Source organism: Schistocerca serialis, chromosome 4 (genome assembly GCF_023864345.2).
Source record: "Schistocerca serialis cubense isolate TAMUIC-IGC-003099 chromosome 4, iqSchSeri2.2, whole genome shotgun sequence".
In the NCBI taxonomy this organism is placed as follows: Eukaryota; Metazoa; Arthropoda; class Insecta; order Orthoptera; family Acrididae; genus Schistocerca; species Schistocerca serialis.
This window is the reverse complement of record NC_064641.1, coordinates 36,890,168-36,906,704: the sequence shown is the minus strand read 5'-3', so window position 1 is coordinate 36,906,704 and position 16,537 is coordinate 36,890,168.

Genomic DNA, 16,537 nt, shown 5'->3' with positions numbered 1-16,537 from the left:
AGTCGAACCGCACCCGCAGTAATGGCTATGGACCAGGGCGGGCCGTGCAGGCTCGATGCACGCTTGTAGATGTGGAGACTGAGCCAGTCAGATGCATTTTGCCGAACTGGAGGAATTCTGGTAGCAGCTGGGCTGGGTGTATTGCAACAGGTGATAGGCTCCTGTCATATATTTGGCTACGGATATGCTAAGCTGACAACCCACTCAGTGGCGTGTATTCAGAGGATGCAAAGTGAGCTTGCGACTAGCATGAAGTAGAAACAACGGCGAATCTAATGGAAAAGTTAAAGTTTAATGCTGTTCCTTACGAGGGTTGACAAACGCGATATTATACAGTAATTTTGGATAAACGCTGCTGATTTTTATGATTTTCAGCAAAATTTGTAAATTTGCGCTCGTTATGGTTGGTTGGTTGGTTGGTTTGGGGTAGGAGACCAGACAGCGTGGTCATCGGTCTCATCGGATTAGGGAAGGATTGGGAAGGAAGTCGGCCGTGCCCTTTCAGAGGAACCATCCCGGCATTTGCCTGGAGTGATTTAGGGAAATCACGGAAAACCTAAATCAGGATGGCCGGACGCGGGATTGAACCGTCGTCCTCCCGAATGCGAGTCCAGTGTCTAACCACTGCGCCACCTCGCTCGGTGCGCTCGTTATGCATTACGATTCAGGCAAGGACCGATATTACCTGAATGTCTGAACAAGCAGTTGCTAGAGTCTGGGAACATGGCTACCTGCTATCCTTGGTCACAAGCACGAGGTCCCGCAGTGAGACTACTGTGGACCTTGATTTGAGGTTAGATGAATTAAAAACTGTAATTTCTTTTCTGGTGCTATGGAGAATGCACAGGCGGTTAAGGGAAATGACTAATTACAATTGTGATACATGGTTTCATGTTACCTTGACTCCACAAACAGCCTTAACAGGTTGTAATAACCATTGTATAGGTATGTTGCTATTGGCAGGAAAGTAAACAATTGCGCTCACAGCGTATCGTACACCTAAGAGGTGAAACCATGGAAATCCCAGCAGGCACTCTCTTGTACAACTTTGCTGCCTGCTTTTTATGGAGAGAAGGATGTGATACAACTGACTGAACCTACAACGGAATCAATCATGCATCACAACTACAAATCTTGTATATGGCGTTTTCGTATGCATTTTTACACCAGTAAACTCTTACATCTCCTCAGTGAATATGACGAAAAACTGAAACATCATTAAGGATATCCATATCTGTTTACAAGAGTGTCGAATCCAATATAGAATTACTTGACTGTTTTGTTTCAAACATGCACATGAATAAAATAAGAAAGGAGATAACTTATTCTATTTTTGTATCAGCTATTCTTGATTAAGCAACTCATATGTATAATTACTCTCAAATTTCCTCGGTACTTCTGTATTTCACGGCTGTTAGTCAAGAGTTTTAAACTTCACGAACATACTAACAGATACATACGATGGAGTTGCTGTTATCGCTGATCATTTGAATGGATTGCAATAAACAGTGATAAACAGGTTTTCTGCTGCTCATTATTTTTCCTCACTTTCAATGCTCTTATATTATATTGTATTGTATGTTAACCGGGGACCTAGAAACGACGGAGAGGTTCCGTCCCCGCCACAGCCGCAGTGGTCCACAACCCCACGATGACTACCGCAGTCCACTTCACCCGTCCGCCGCCCCACACCGAACCCAGGATTATTGTGCGGTTCAGCCCCCAGTGGACCCCCCAAGCAATATCTCACACCTGATGAGTGTAGCCCCTTGGTTAGCGTGGTAGAGTAATGGTGGTGTATGCGTACGGGGAGAACTTGAACTTGTTTGCGCAGCAATCGCCGACACAGTGTAGCTGAGGCGGAATAAGGGGAACCAGCCGGCATTCACCGAGGCAGATGGAAAACCGGCTAAAAACCTTCCACAGATTGGCAGGCTCACCGGACCTCGACACAAGTCCGCCGGGCGGATTCGAGCCGGGGACCAGGCGCTCCTTCCCACTCTGGAAAGCCATGGGTTAGACTGCTTGGCTAACCGGGCGGACCTTTCAATGGTCTTTCCATCATTTTTTTTTGATTCAGATAATAGAATAATAGAATCTGCGCTCAAGGTGAGGAAGTAAGGAAAATGACTGGTTGAGTTTTGCACCTCATTAGGCGAAACCTTGTATCACAGGTATCATTTTTGAAGAGGATAATAGATGTAGATGAGAACATGGATGAGTGAACCTATGCTGCTGCAAGTTTCAAATCGTTCTAGATATTTTTGCACATAACTTGTCTCTCTTACAATACTGGCTACTGTGTCACAAAAAATTAATGAATTCCAAGAAATATTGAAAACCAAGTATGACAGATTCGACAGACTATGGGAACGAGTCATCCATGGCCAGCATATGGATTAAGCAGTAACTAAATGTGCTAGTCATAATTCTGCCACACTGGACTCACATTCAGGAGGATGACGGTTCAAACCCGTCTCTGGCCATCCTGATTTAGGTTTTCCGTGATTTCCCTAAATCATTCCAGGCAAATGCCCGGATAGTTTCTTTGAAAGGGCACTGCCGATTTCCTTCCCCATCCTTCCCTAATCCAAGCTTGTGCTCCGTCTCTAATGACCTCGTCGTCGATGGACGTTAAACATTAATGTCCTCATCCATAATTCTGCAGTAAATTTAGAACCACAGTTTAGAGGAATATACGATAAAATTTTGGACCTAGTCGTGCGCCGGCTACATCATAGATTTACAAACTTGGACTCCCTGTTAGCTTTGGAACTTTTACATGCACATAACTGGTACCAATATACCCCCTCAGCCCAAGATGTACCAAGAGTGGAATATATATACACTCCTGGAAATGGAAAAAAGAACACATTGACACCGGTGTGTCAGACCCACCATACTTGCTCCGGACACTGCGAGAGGGCTGTACAAGCAATGATCACACGCACGGCACAGCGGACACACCAGGAACCGTGGTGTTGGCCGTCGAATGGCGCTAGCTGCGCAGCATTTGTGCACCGCCGCCGTCAGTGTCAGCCAGTTTGCCGTGGCATACGGAGCTCCATCGCAGTCTTTAACACTAGTAGCATGCCGCGACAGCGTGGACGTGAACCGTATGTGCAGTTGACGGACTTGGAGCGAGGGCGTATAGTGGGCATGCGGGAGGCCGGGTGGACGTACCGCCGAATTGCTCAACACGTGGGGCGTGAGGTCTCCACAGTACATCGATGTTGTCGCCAGTGGTCGGCGGAAGGTGCACGTGCCCGTCGACCTGGGACCGGACCGCAGCGACGCACGGATGCACGCCAAGACCGTAGGATCCTACGCAGTGCCGTAGGGGACTGCACCGCCACTTCCCAGCAAATTAGGGACACTGTTGCTCCTGGGGTATCGGCGAGGACCATTCGCAACCGTCTCCATGAAGCTGGGCTACGGTCCCGCACACCGTTAGGCCGTCTTCCGCTCACGCCCCAACATCGTGCAGCCCGCCTCCAGTGGTGTCGCGACAGGCGTGAATGGAGGGACGAATGGAGACGTGTCGTCTTCAGCGATGAGAGTCGCTTCTGCCTTGGTGCCAATGATGGTCGTATGCGTGTTTGGCGCCGTGCAGGTGAGCGCCACAATCAGGACTGCATACGACCGAGGCACACAGGGCCAACACCCGGCATTATGGTGTGGGGAGCGATCTCCTACACTGGCCGTACACCACTGGTGATCGTCGAGGGGACACTGAATAGTGCACGGTACATCCAAACCGTCATCGAACCCATCGTTCTACCATTCCTAGACCGGCAAGGGAACTTGCTGTTCCAACAGGACAATGCACGTCCGCATGTATCCCGTGCCACCCAACGTGCTCTAGAAGGTGTAAGTCAACTACCCTGGCCAGCAAGATCTCCGGATCTGTCCCCCATTGAGCATGTTTGGGACTGGATGAAGCGTCGTCTCACGCGGTCTGCACGTCCAGCACGAACGCTGGTCCAACTGAGGCGCCAGGTGGAAATGGCATGGCAAGCCGTTCCACAGGACTACATCCAGCATCTCTACGATCGTCTCCGTGGGAGAATAGCAGCCTGCATTGCTGCGAAAGGTGGATATACACTGTACTAGTGCCGACATTGTGCATGCTCTGTTGCCTGTGTCTATGTGCCTGTGGTTCTGTCAGTGTGATCATGTGATGTATCTGACCCCAGGAATGTGTCAATAAAGTTTCCCCTTCCTGGGACAATGAATTCACGGTGTTCTTATTTCAATTTCCAGGAGTATATATATATATATATATATATATATATATATATATATATATATATATATATATATATAAGATTGTGGCTTTAATGCTTCAGGCGCTCTACATTTTCCCCTCCCTCTTCTCCCATTTGATTACAACCCTCTGGGCGTTCGTTTGACCATGTAACTGTCAGAAAAGTATTTCTTTGGGGTGCTGTTCAACTTGCACGTCACATTCGCTTGAACTTTGGTTATGTCGTCAAAGTGCTGTCGATGTGAATTTCTGCAAGCTGTCGTTATGTGGTAGGTTCTTCTTGATAACCCCAAAGCTCGTGACTGTTGATGATTTTTTACAGAAAATAGTTGTCCATATTTGGCATTCCAAACAAGTCGTGGCAGGCATCCACACATCTTTGTTTTTGTTCAGGAGGCCGGGTGTGTGGGATAAACACTGCATACACATTCTGGAGAATGTCTTGAACACTTGACGTAGAGACTGTGCTTCACTGTCAGTGTAACACAACTTTTACACACTACAGCCACACACCCACTACTTAACACTACCTGCTTACAACTGATGAGCTGAAAACTCGTGTGTTGTTTGCAGTTGTTAGTTCTAGCTGCTATCATAGTTACTGTACTGTCGTCAGGTGTAAGCAAGGAATAAAATCAGTTATGGAACTTTTTGTGCAGACACAGTAAACATTATTACTCTGAACTTGCATTCAATCACTAAAATACTGCTATGAATCTTTTTTTTTTTTACTTTTCACGATCGCAGCTAATCATTGGGTGTTTTTCTGGAAATATGCGTCGTAAAAGTGGTGGTGATCTGTTGAAGTTTATAGGCAAGTGGACTCCAGTCTGCATAGTGTTAAACGGTAAAATTCTTTGAACATACGAGGGGCATTTAGTAAATAACACAACACACTTTTTGCTGTAGGCCAGTTTCGGTTGAAAAAAATGCAGATTCTGTAGTGGAACATCGTGGAATATTCCCACTTCAGTCCCTATAATTTTATGAAGTTCCGACAGTTGGCAGCACTATACGTCATCTTCAGCAATTTGTAACAGGGATGCATTCCTAGCAGAGAACTGTCATTGATTTTCTGTTGGCGGGAAACCAGAGCATCATAGATATTCATAGGTGCTTGTGGAATGTCTACAGAGCCTTGGCAGTGAACAAAAGCACTGTGAGTTTTTGGGTGAGGCATATGTCACCACTGTAATGAGGTCGCACAAACCTGTCTGTTCTCCCCTGTGCCGACTGGCCATACACAGCCGACACCAGCAATGTTGTAACATGCAGGCACTCATTCGAGGTGATCGACAGCTCACAATCAAGCACCTCACTGCTAATCTGGAAATCTCCATTGATAGTGCTGACCTGGATCTCACACCTTCCGACTTCCATTTGTTTGGCCCAATGAAGGGATGCCCTCTGCTGCAAGCAGTACATGGATGATGGGAGGTTATTGATCCACCAAGACGTTAGCTCTGACATTTGACCAGTGGAGTGGCACCATGCAGGAATACAGGCCGGCAGTGGGATAAAGCTGGTATGAGCACGTGCTAGTGCGAGTTGTATACATTCAGGGGCACACGTCCCCAGTGACGTCATTGCTTTTTCACAGCTGGCACATGGACGTCTCTTTGTCCACCTTCTCCTCTCCTCCCCTTCCTTCCCCCTCCACCCCCCTGGAAGGGGTGGGAAATTCAAAAAAAGATGGGAATTCAAATTTTTTGGCAGGACCAACAAAGGGCGCTGTTGACCTCCCCCTTACCATCTCCCCTCCCCTCCTCTCCCCTCCCCACCCCTTCTCGAAACTGACAGGAAAAGAATGTTGTCTGTGCTGGTTTGCCAGATAGGATGGGAGTCTTTTGTATGCACTGTTTGTTTAAACAACCTAAGTTGTCACTGATGGAGCACTAGACAGTAGCTCCATCTATTGCATTCACCTTGAGGTGACCTAGTTCATAACACCAGCACCAGAGGAAACTGTTGACTTTCCCCACCTCCACCACCACCCCTCCTCCACTAACCCACATCCCCTTTCCTTCCCCACTTGTCAGGGAGATTCAGTCTTTGCTGAACTTCCTGAGATGATAGATGTATGTGTTTACTGTGAAGTGTGTGTTCAATGGATGAGATGTCTATGCTGGAGAAGGAGGAGTTTAATGGCGTATTAGCTGTAATTATGCTGCACAATGCTTGGAAAGCGATGATACTGAAGAGCACATGAAGAATATGAGTATGCTTCATCAAATAATGAAGATGCAGCAGGATGGGGCTAAGTTACATCTCGCAACGCATGCTGATAAATGCATGTGCTGGTACTATAGATCATTCGAGAAAAGTCCAGTTAGTCTTCTGAACTGCCAGAGGAAAGACGTTCACCTACTCCAGCGCAAGCATCCATCTGCAAAATTGAGAAATGAGGAAACACTGGTGATGAACAGGGATGAATTTAATAAGTGTACTACATGCAAGCACAGAGCTGAGGACTGTATCCATAGCTTCCTACTCAATGAGTGGAAAGAAAATTTAACGGATGAGTGTAGGATGAATACTTTTCGACAAATAATGCCAATGGAGTGGGATAGGGTGATATGCATTTCCGGACTCATACAGATGTGCTGGAACTGCCTAACTATTCTGAAATTACCAGAGCTGTTTGGGTCTTGAGTGAGTTGGTTCGTAATGTCACCACCAGAGGGCGCTGTTGTTCACCCTCACCACATCTCTCAGGAACCAATAGGAACATAGGAATATTATATCCGGTCACATGATCACTATGTCAGGTATATAGGGTAGACATGACAGCTATCCAAGTCTAATCAGTCTGTGGAAGAAGAAGAACCATTCAACGTAGCCAGCATAATAGGAAGAACCATAAAATTAGGTGTACATATTTACTTAGCTTCTCTGCAATTCAATTTTTTTCCTTTGCTCAACTCCATTTTCGTTGTTTGTATGGCTACTTATTGCTTCTTCTTCTTTGTTCAGTGGTGATCTCCGACGTGTCTAGACTAGCAGCAGCAACGATCACTGACTCGTTAGGGGCTGCAGCGACCTCCAACAAGTCAGGAGAAACACCAGTATCGGTGTAGTGGGATCCTGTTGCGCACCTGGTCAGCTTGCTGGAGCAGGACAATGACGTGCTGTTGTCTGTACCACTCAGTGATCTCTGTAACGAAGATGCACAGCCAGTCCCTGACTCGCAGAAGTGTACAAGTGGTACTATCCTACATGAACCAGGTCAGCACTGGCTGCCGACATACGAGCCATCTCACAAGGGAACCTCCCCATCGCACCCCCCTTAGGTTTAGTTATAAGTTGGCACAGTGGATAGACCTTGAAAAACTGAACACAGATCAATCGAGAAAACAGGAAGAAGTTGTGTGGAACTATGAAAAAATAAGCAAAATATACAAACTGAGTAGTCCGTGCGCAAGATAGGCAACATCAAGGAGGGTCTGAGCTCAAAAGCGCCGTGGTTCCATGGTTAACGTGAGCAGCTGCGGAACGAAAGGTCCTTGGTTCAAGTCTTCCCTCAAGTGAAAAGTTTACCATCCTTATTTTTGCAAAGTTATGATCTATCCGTTCGTTCATTGACGTCTCTGTTCACTGTAATAAGTTTAGTGTCTGTGTTTTGCGACCGTACCGCAAAACAGTGCGTTAGTAGACGAAAGGACGTGCCTCTCCAAAGGGAACCGAAAACATTTGATCGCAAGGTCATAGGTCAACCGATCCCTCTACAGAAAAACACGTCTGATATATTATATACGACACTGGTGACGGCATGTGCGTCACATAACAGGAATATATTGTCGACCCACCTAACTTGTACACTTGGCGAATGGGTAAAAAGATTCTTCTACCTTACCCGATTTAGGTTTTCTTGTGGATGTGATAATCACTCCCAAAAAAGTGATGAAAACATAAGAGTTTGTCACATAAACTGCAACAAATGAATGCAACAGTTTCACAGTGGCACATTTTTTCCTGTGCTCTGTCAAAACATACGTTTTTAACGTTTTCAAATTTTTCCGCGTGTGGACCGTCAAATCCTACATATGTCCAAGCAAATTTGAACATGTCTTGGAATCTTGGAGAGCGAAGTTGATTATGTGTGAGTGCATGAACTTTATTAATTGTCTGAAAATAAAAAATTAATTTTTTTACTCGAGGGAAGACTCGAACCAAGGACCTCTCATTCCGCAGCTGCTCACGCTAACCACGGGACCACGGCGCTCCTGAGCTCTCATTATCCTTGATGTTGGCTATCTTGCGCATGGACTACTCAGTTTGTATATTTTGCATATTTTTTTCATAGTTCCACACAACTTCTGTGGTGTCACCGCCAGACACCACACTTGCTAGGTGGTAGCCTTTAAATCGGCCGCGGTCCGCTAGTATACGTCGGACCCGCGTGTCGCCACTGTCAGTGATTGCAGACCGAGCGCCACCACACGGCAGGTCTAGAGAGACTTCCTAGCACTCTCCCCAGTTGTACAGCCGACTTTGCTAGCGATGCTACACCGACAAATACGCTCTCATTTGCCGAGACGATAGTTAGCATAGCCTTCAGTTACGTCATTTGCTACGACCTAGCAAGGCGCCATTACCAGTTATATTGAGATTGTTATTAATGTACCGTCAAGAGCGATGTACACCAATTATGGATTAAAGTTAAGTATTACATCAACTACGTACTTTATTTGCTACTATTAATTCCCTTAACTGTTCCAGACCTCACGCCAGTCTGCGTGAGCTAAACGCGTGCCTTTCGGCTACCTCCGAGTGGCTTGGCTGTCTTGCCAAGTCACTACAACTTCTTCCTGTTTTCTCGATTGATCTGTGTTCAGTTTTTCAAGACCTATCCACTGTGCCAACTTATAACTAAATCTGAGGGGGGGGGGGGGGTGCGATGGGGAGGTTCCCTTGTCAGAAGATTCCCAAGTTACTGTACGAAGAACGAGAAGCTAGCAGTTCCACCTAGCGCTCTAACTCTTTTCGCGTCAAGATACAATTTATCATCCACAGGTTCAAAGCTTTAAAATAATCATATCCCTGGTACTCTCACCCTCGCTTCCACCCATCTGATGGCATGTCATTAATATCGAACTGATAGGCAGTTATTGAAATGATCGAGTCCCTTTGTATCGTGAGTAATGTTTTCCTCGCAGTAGAATTATACTCGTCAGATAACCGTTATAGTCGTTTCCATGACGTCTCTGTAGGCTTCCAACAGGCTAGGCAATCATTTCCTCTGATACCAAAATGGGTGGTAACCATCGACAAATGACTGAAATCCTACGCTAATTGCATTCTTTCTCTCAGTTGCCACATTTCGCTGGTGGAAGTAAGTCACTTAGAATTCCGGTATATTGCTCCCAAACTAATCCCGTTGAGACCTGTCGGGAAGTGGGGGCGCCGGCCAGTGTGGCCGAGTGGTTCTAGGCGCGTCAGTTTGGAACCGCGAGACCGCTGCGGTCGCCGGTTCGAATCCTGCCTCGGGCATGGATGTGTGTGATGTCCTTAGGTTAGTTAGGTTTAAGTAGTTCTAAGTTCTAGGGGACTGCTGACCTCAAATGTTAAGTCCCATAGTGCTCAGAGCCATTTGAACCATTTTGAAGTGGGGGCAGCAGGATGTTCCACTCTGCTCTCCACTTCCACGACGGCTTTTCCAGCGGATTCCATGTGCATAGCTGCTATCGGGTCGCCAAACTTCCCCCGCACATCAGAACTGTACTGCTCGCGGCAGACAACACATCGCTCGCCATCCCAATCAGCTGTTAATGATTCCAGATTCGCAAATGTTGTCCTATCTCTCTCAGAAGGACTGGATGCTTAAATGTTGCTGGGGTTAATACCAGGGTGTTGAAAAATATGTGTCCTCTCATCTCTCCGCAAATCTAAACCTTCTGATATGTGTTTTCGAAGTGTCCCAGAAATGCTAACACAGTGAGCAATCCCCCCATGGGGCTCGCCACTATTTGGCAGGTACGTGCTTAACTACCATGGGGCCCCAGCCTTTGCAGCATTTTTTTCCTTCCATGCTACATGTCTATGCTCTTGCTGTTCTCTTCCCCCCTTCCCTTGGGGAATATCTTTGGGCTGCTTTTGGAAATTATTCTGCATTTTCGGTAGTCAATATCAGAATACTCTCCACTGTTTTTCATTCCTTTTTTCTTTCTTCGTTCACCTTTTCCTGTCATTCCTTCGCTTCGGTGTTTGATGTTTCTCTTTTTCTTCTTCCCCCCTGTGCGTTCCTGAAGGCCAGCCCACGAGTCTGACGCGTGACAGATGACTGGGTAACGCGTAATTCCCAGCCCTGGGTCGGCAGGTAGGGTTGGTACGTACCCCTGGTACAGGCCAGGCCCAGGGAAAGGTGATTGCCTGCGTTACTACCTTCCCTAATTGCTGATTGGTCCCTCTGCCAGGCGTTCAGGAGGTGTGACCTGAGTGTGAACAATTACCTAAGGTGGGTGCGCCCCTTTCCGAAGGGGACCCCCAGTTGGAAGGAGTGTGCCATCGGAGATGCTGGCAATCGTGGGGGATTTTCTCGCAATGAGCCAACCATTTTCACAGCCAACGGCCACGAAACGTTAACGGAATGAGGCTAACGATTCAGGCCCTCCCAGCTGCACCATGCTTCCTTGTGGTTTCACGTACTGAAGATGGTCAGTATTTTGCTACAGTAATTCCGTTTATTATTCAGAAAGGTGTTGATACAATTGCTGGCCCTGTGAAATTCTGATCTCGTTTACACAGCGGAACTTAGCTTTTGGAGACTACTTCTGATTCTCATGCAAAAATGGTTCAAATGGCTCTGAGCACTATGGGACTCAACTGCTGAGGTCATTAGTCCCCTAGAACTTAGAACTAGTTAAACCTAACTAACCTAAGGACATCACAAACATCCATGCCCGAGGCAGGATTCGAACCTGCGACCGTAGCGGTCTTGCGGTTCCAGACTGCAGTGCCTTTAACCGCACGGCCACTTCGGCCGGCATTCTCATGCACAACGACTGCTTACAGCTTCACTCCTCCAAGGGTACCCTGTTCATGTCGAGGCCCTTCGAATGCTGAAATTTCCGAGGTGATATTTACTTCCCAACTGCTCGATGGCCTGACCGAGGCAGAAGCCCAAATGTAAATCCAAATGCACCTCTCTGATCAGGGTGTCATTGCAGTCCATCGGGCGATGATAAAAGCAGATGGCTCTTTAATGCCCGCACGCACTCTCTTTCTCACTTTTCATTGAGTGGTTCTTCCATCAAATATCAAAGCAGGTCATGAAGTTATCACAGTCAGACCATATATTCCGAGCCCGATGTGCTGCTACCAGTGTCATCATTACAACCACACTCGAGAGTCCTGTCAACACCCAGCCAAATGTGTAATCTGTGGTAGGGATGCTCCAAAGGGCGATTGTCCATCTGCTTCTCACCCCTGCAGTAACTGCAATAGCGACTGTACCTCCTCCTCCTGCGACTGTCCAATGTATCTCGATGAGCAGGCTGTTCAGGATATCTGGTCGCTCTCAAGTTGTTGGATAATGTTTTATCATCTGGCACTCACATTACTGTTCTTGCTACATCTTACTCCACGAAGGACATGACCACACAGACATGCGCGCTAAGATTTAGCACTGCTGTTGTGAAATCGCCCATTAGCATGGTAGCGTCCCCGTCTCCTCATCCAGTTGTGCAACACGCCACCAAACTTTCACCTCACGGGGCGAAGTCACCATCTACACAACAGGCAGGCTGGAAAGGACAGAAGGAATACTCCAGTGAAGACTTCCTATGTCTCTCCAGTCAACCAACATCTGAGTCCTCTGCCAACTGGAAAGGCTCTAAGAAGTCAAACGAAGGCGAACTATCTTCTCCTTCAGCGACACGAAGATTCTCTTTGGCATTGTCTCCATGTGATACCCTCGCCCAGCCGACCTCTGTGTTGCCTGTGCTCACCACCAACCGTCTTTCTGCCCTTAACTCAGCAAGCTGATAGAAGAATTGCGATGATTCTATAGACCCCATGGAGCAGAATCTCCTGCATCTGTGCCTTGTAGCAGCGAGTATTCGAAGGTTGGCACTCGGCAGCCACTGAGGTGACACCCCTTCGTTTTTTCCTGTCATGACTCCTCTCCAATGGAACGTCCATGGTCTTCGATCCAACAAAGACGACTTACAGGTGCTCTTAGAATCACAGCATCCACTTGTTTTAAGCCCTCAGGAAACAAAATTGCGTCCTCATGCTGTCGCCTTGACATCTCGCTTTTCTTCCTGGTCCGTTTTGACCTTTCCCCCAAGGACGGCATTCCACCTCGTTGAGGGAGTCATGCTCCTCATACAGGATGACGTTCATAGTCAGCTCATCTTCCTAACTACCCGCCTTCAAGCTCTTGCAGTTCGCCTGTTTCTTCCTCACTTCACCTTTTACCTTTGTACCAATTACATCCCTCCATAATTTGATGTCATTAGGGCAGACTTCCTTCAGCTTACTGTGCATCTACCTCACCCCATTCTGCTGCTCAGTGACTTTAATGTGCACAATCCCCTTTCAGATTCTCTCAGATCCTGTCCGAGAGGTACCCTCTTGGCCGTCTTTCTCAATCAAGTTAACCTCTCCTGCTTTAACACAGGAGCAGCCACATTCCTTTCAAGTTCCACTTACACCTATTCCCATTTGAACCTATCCTTCTGCACTGCCCAGCTTGCCCATCGTCTCGAGTGGTCCATTCTCTCTGACACATACTCGAGCGCCAATTTCCCGTGTGGTATACGTTTGCTGACATCTACCCCACTTAAGTGCACACCCAAATGACAGCTTACTAAGGCCGACGGGAAGCTTTACCCTTCCCAGGCGACCTACAGCGAACAACATTTCCCCAGTTGTGATGACCAAGAATATCACGTAAACGTTAGCCTTACCACCGCAGAACGTTTCATTCCTCGCTCTTCCTCTTTACCACGTCGTGTCCCGATCCCTTGATGAACTGGCGTGTGTCGCGACGCAATTTGCGCGCGGAGACGTGCTGTCCGCGTTTTTAACCAATATCCTACGACGGAAAACTGCATTGATTATAAACAGTTGCGTGCACATTGTCATTGCGTTATTTGGGATAGCAAAAAAGCTAAATGGATTTCATTCGCTACTTCTTTTAACAGTTGCACTCCCTCTTCCATCGCGTGAGCCAACCTCCGACGGTTCTCTGGGACTGAGATTCATTCTCTAATTTCTGGCCTAACAGTAGCACACAACGTCATCGTGGACCCTATTGCTACCTCCGACACTTTGAGCCGCCATTTTGAGGAGATTTGGAGCTCCTCCCACTATTAGCCTGCCTTTCTCCATCGGAAACGAGCGGAGCAGGCTCGGGCGATGCCCTTCTCTTCTCATAATCATGAGTGCTACAATGCCACCTTTACTTTGTAGGAGCTAGAACATGCTCTCACTTCATCTCGATCCTCTGCCCCAGGGCCAGACGATGTTCACATTCAGATGTTGCAGCATCTTTCTCTTGTGGGCAAGCACTTTCTCCTTCATATGTACAACCGCATCTGGGCAGAGGGCACATTTTCCAGACGCTGGCGTGAAGCCACTTTCATACCCATACCTAAGCCAGGTAAGGAAAAACACGTTCCTTCCAGCTACTGCCCTGTTCTCTCACCAGCTGTGTTTGCAAGGTGATGGAACGTATGATTCATGCCCGGCTGGTGCGGTGGTTCGAGTCTCGCAATTTACTAACCACTGCACAGTGAGGATTTCGAACCCGCCGTTCTGCAATTGACCATCTCGTCACTTTGTCCACCCATATAATTAATGGTTTTCTGCCGTGTATTTCGATCTGGAGAAAGCCTACGTCAGCTGCTGGAGGACTGGTATCCTCAGTACTCTCTGCATGTGGGGCTTCCGAGGCCGCATTTCTCGTTTCTTTTAGGAATTTTTAAAAGACCGAATTTTCAAGGTACGTGCGAGTTCTTCCTTGTTGGACACATTTATCCTGAAACGACGTGCCTGGGGTTTCCATCCTGAGAGTCGTCCTCTTTGCTGTCGTCATTAACGTTATAATGGCCTGTCTCTGGCCAGGCATCTGTGTGAGATAACATGCCCATTTCGCCTTGACACAAGGTCTCTAAAATGACTCTTCTTTCCACTATTAAGGTGTCTATAAGTAGCATGAGTTCACTCTACTTCTCCAGAACACAGAATTTTATTGATATCGGTCAGTGCCCATTTCACAATATTTTTTCTCTAATTTCATGTATTCTCTAGTCAATTTGGTAATATTTCATCCTATTTCCCTCAATTTTTACATATTTCACAGCAATGTTTCGTGATTATACCAGGTTTTCCTGGAATTTCAGAGATTTTATGTAATTCTTCATATTTTTTCGACAGTTTTCCATATGTATATGCTCATACTGCTGACACACCACACGATTTTGCGTCTCATACACCAACCTTCTAAAACACCTGTGACTTCCTCTCTCCCTAAAGATCCACATGCATGCATTTTGGGTGGGACGATAGTGAAAAGTATACTCGCATTCGCTTCATACCTATATGAGACTCAAAGAGTGGTGCAGATGATAGATGTGTTGGGAAATCAAAGTCTGGAAACAATACTGTGTACTGCTCTGACCCATCAGAGAACCTGTCTCCAGACTCATGTACTGCTGCACTTGATGGAAACTTAAGTCTGGAAACAGATCTAGATCTTCATTTGACTTCCACTCCGTTGTTTAGCCGTCTGTAACAGCAACTTGACATGTATATGGAGTTGATTTCTGTTGCTGCTCAGAATTTTTTCCCATTTGTTCTTATTGTTTACCAGATGTGCATCATCATTTGTTTTCGTACTTTCCAACTCTGATATGTCCCAACAATCCTGTCAGGCCATCTACAAACTATAGCTTTTGGGTATTTATTTTTATTACACTAGTACTAAGTTATTCGTTAGTTGACAGTGTTTCCCTCTCTATCTATACAGTGCACCTCCTCGGCAGTGTCATTTACAGACAACCAGTATGCGTCCAAACCGCAACTCCAAACCGCAACCATCCACCGCTGACAACTCTACATACACATACATACTCTGCATGCATATTAATCGCGAAGTTTCAATTTCGGCCACTTGTACCGTATTTTAGACAGAGCTACAGCTCTGCAAATAGTGAAGTACTCTTCGCAAAACGGTGCTGCAGCAGGTGTAACCACATTCGAATTCCTCCTGCTTAAGAGTATAACATATAGTTTTTATTTCCAATATCCATAACAAGATTGTCTAGAATCTCCAATCATAACAACCATCTAAGGCATCCCACTGCACCTATCACACCTCATTTATACTCTAAAGATTCGTGATGACGGAAGAGGTTGGCTGGCAGCTTTTCGAGGAGCTCTTTGCGGTGTGGGGGAGTAGCCATGTATGTGAAAAACGGCATCCCATTTGAATCAATTGATGTTTCAAAGTACTGCACTGAAAAGGTGTTTGAATGTTGTGCAGGTGTGGTTAAATTTAACGGAGCTAAACTTCTAACTGTTGTTATTTATAGATCCCCAGACTCCGATTTCACAACATTTTTTTAAAGCTAGAGGAGGTTCTTGGTTCACTTTATAGGAAATACAAAAAGTGAGTTATATGTGGTGACTTCAATATTAATTGTATAAGTGATTGTGCAAGGAAGCGGATGCTGGTAGACCTCCTTAATTCATATAATCTTATGCAAACCGTATTCTTTCCAACGAGAGTGCAAGGGAACAGTAGAACAACCATAGCCAACATTTTTGTTCATTCCTCATTACTAGAAGGGCATTCTGTTAGCAAAAAGGAGAATGGCCTTTCAGATCATGATGCACAAATTTTAACTTTAAAAGATTTTTGTGCTGCAACACGTGTTAAGTATAGTCATCAGCTGTTCAGGAAAGCTGATCCAGTTGCTGTAGAGACCTTTGTAAACGTTATAAAGGAACAAGAGTGGCAAGATGTTTATAGCGCTGATACAGTAGACGATAAATATAATGCTTTTCTCAAGACTTTTCTCATGCTCTTTGAAAGTTGCTTTCCGTTAGAACGTTTAAAACAGGGTACTAGCACAGATAGGCAGCCTGGGTGGCTGACTAGAGGGATAAGAATATCTTGTAGAACAAAGTGGCAATTATATCAAAACGTTAGAAACAGTCAAAATCTAAATGCAGCAGCCCGTTACAAACAGTATTGTAAGGTGCTTAAAAATGTTATTAGGAAGGCAAAAAGTATGTGGTATGCAGATAGAATAGCTAAGTCTC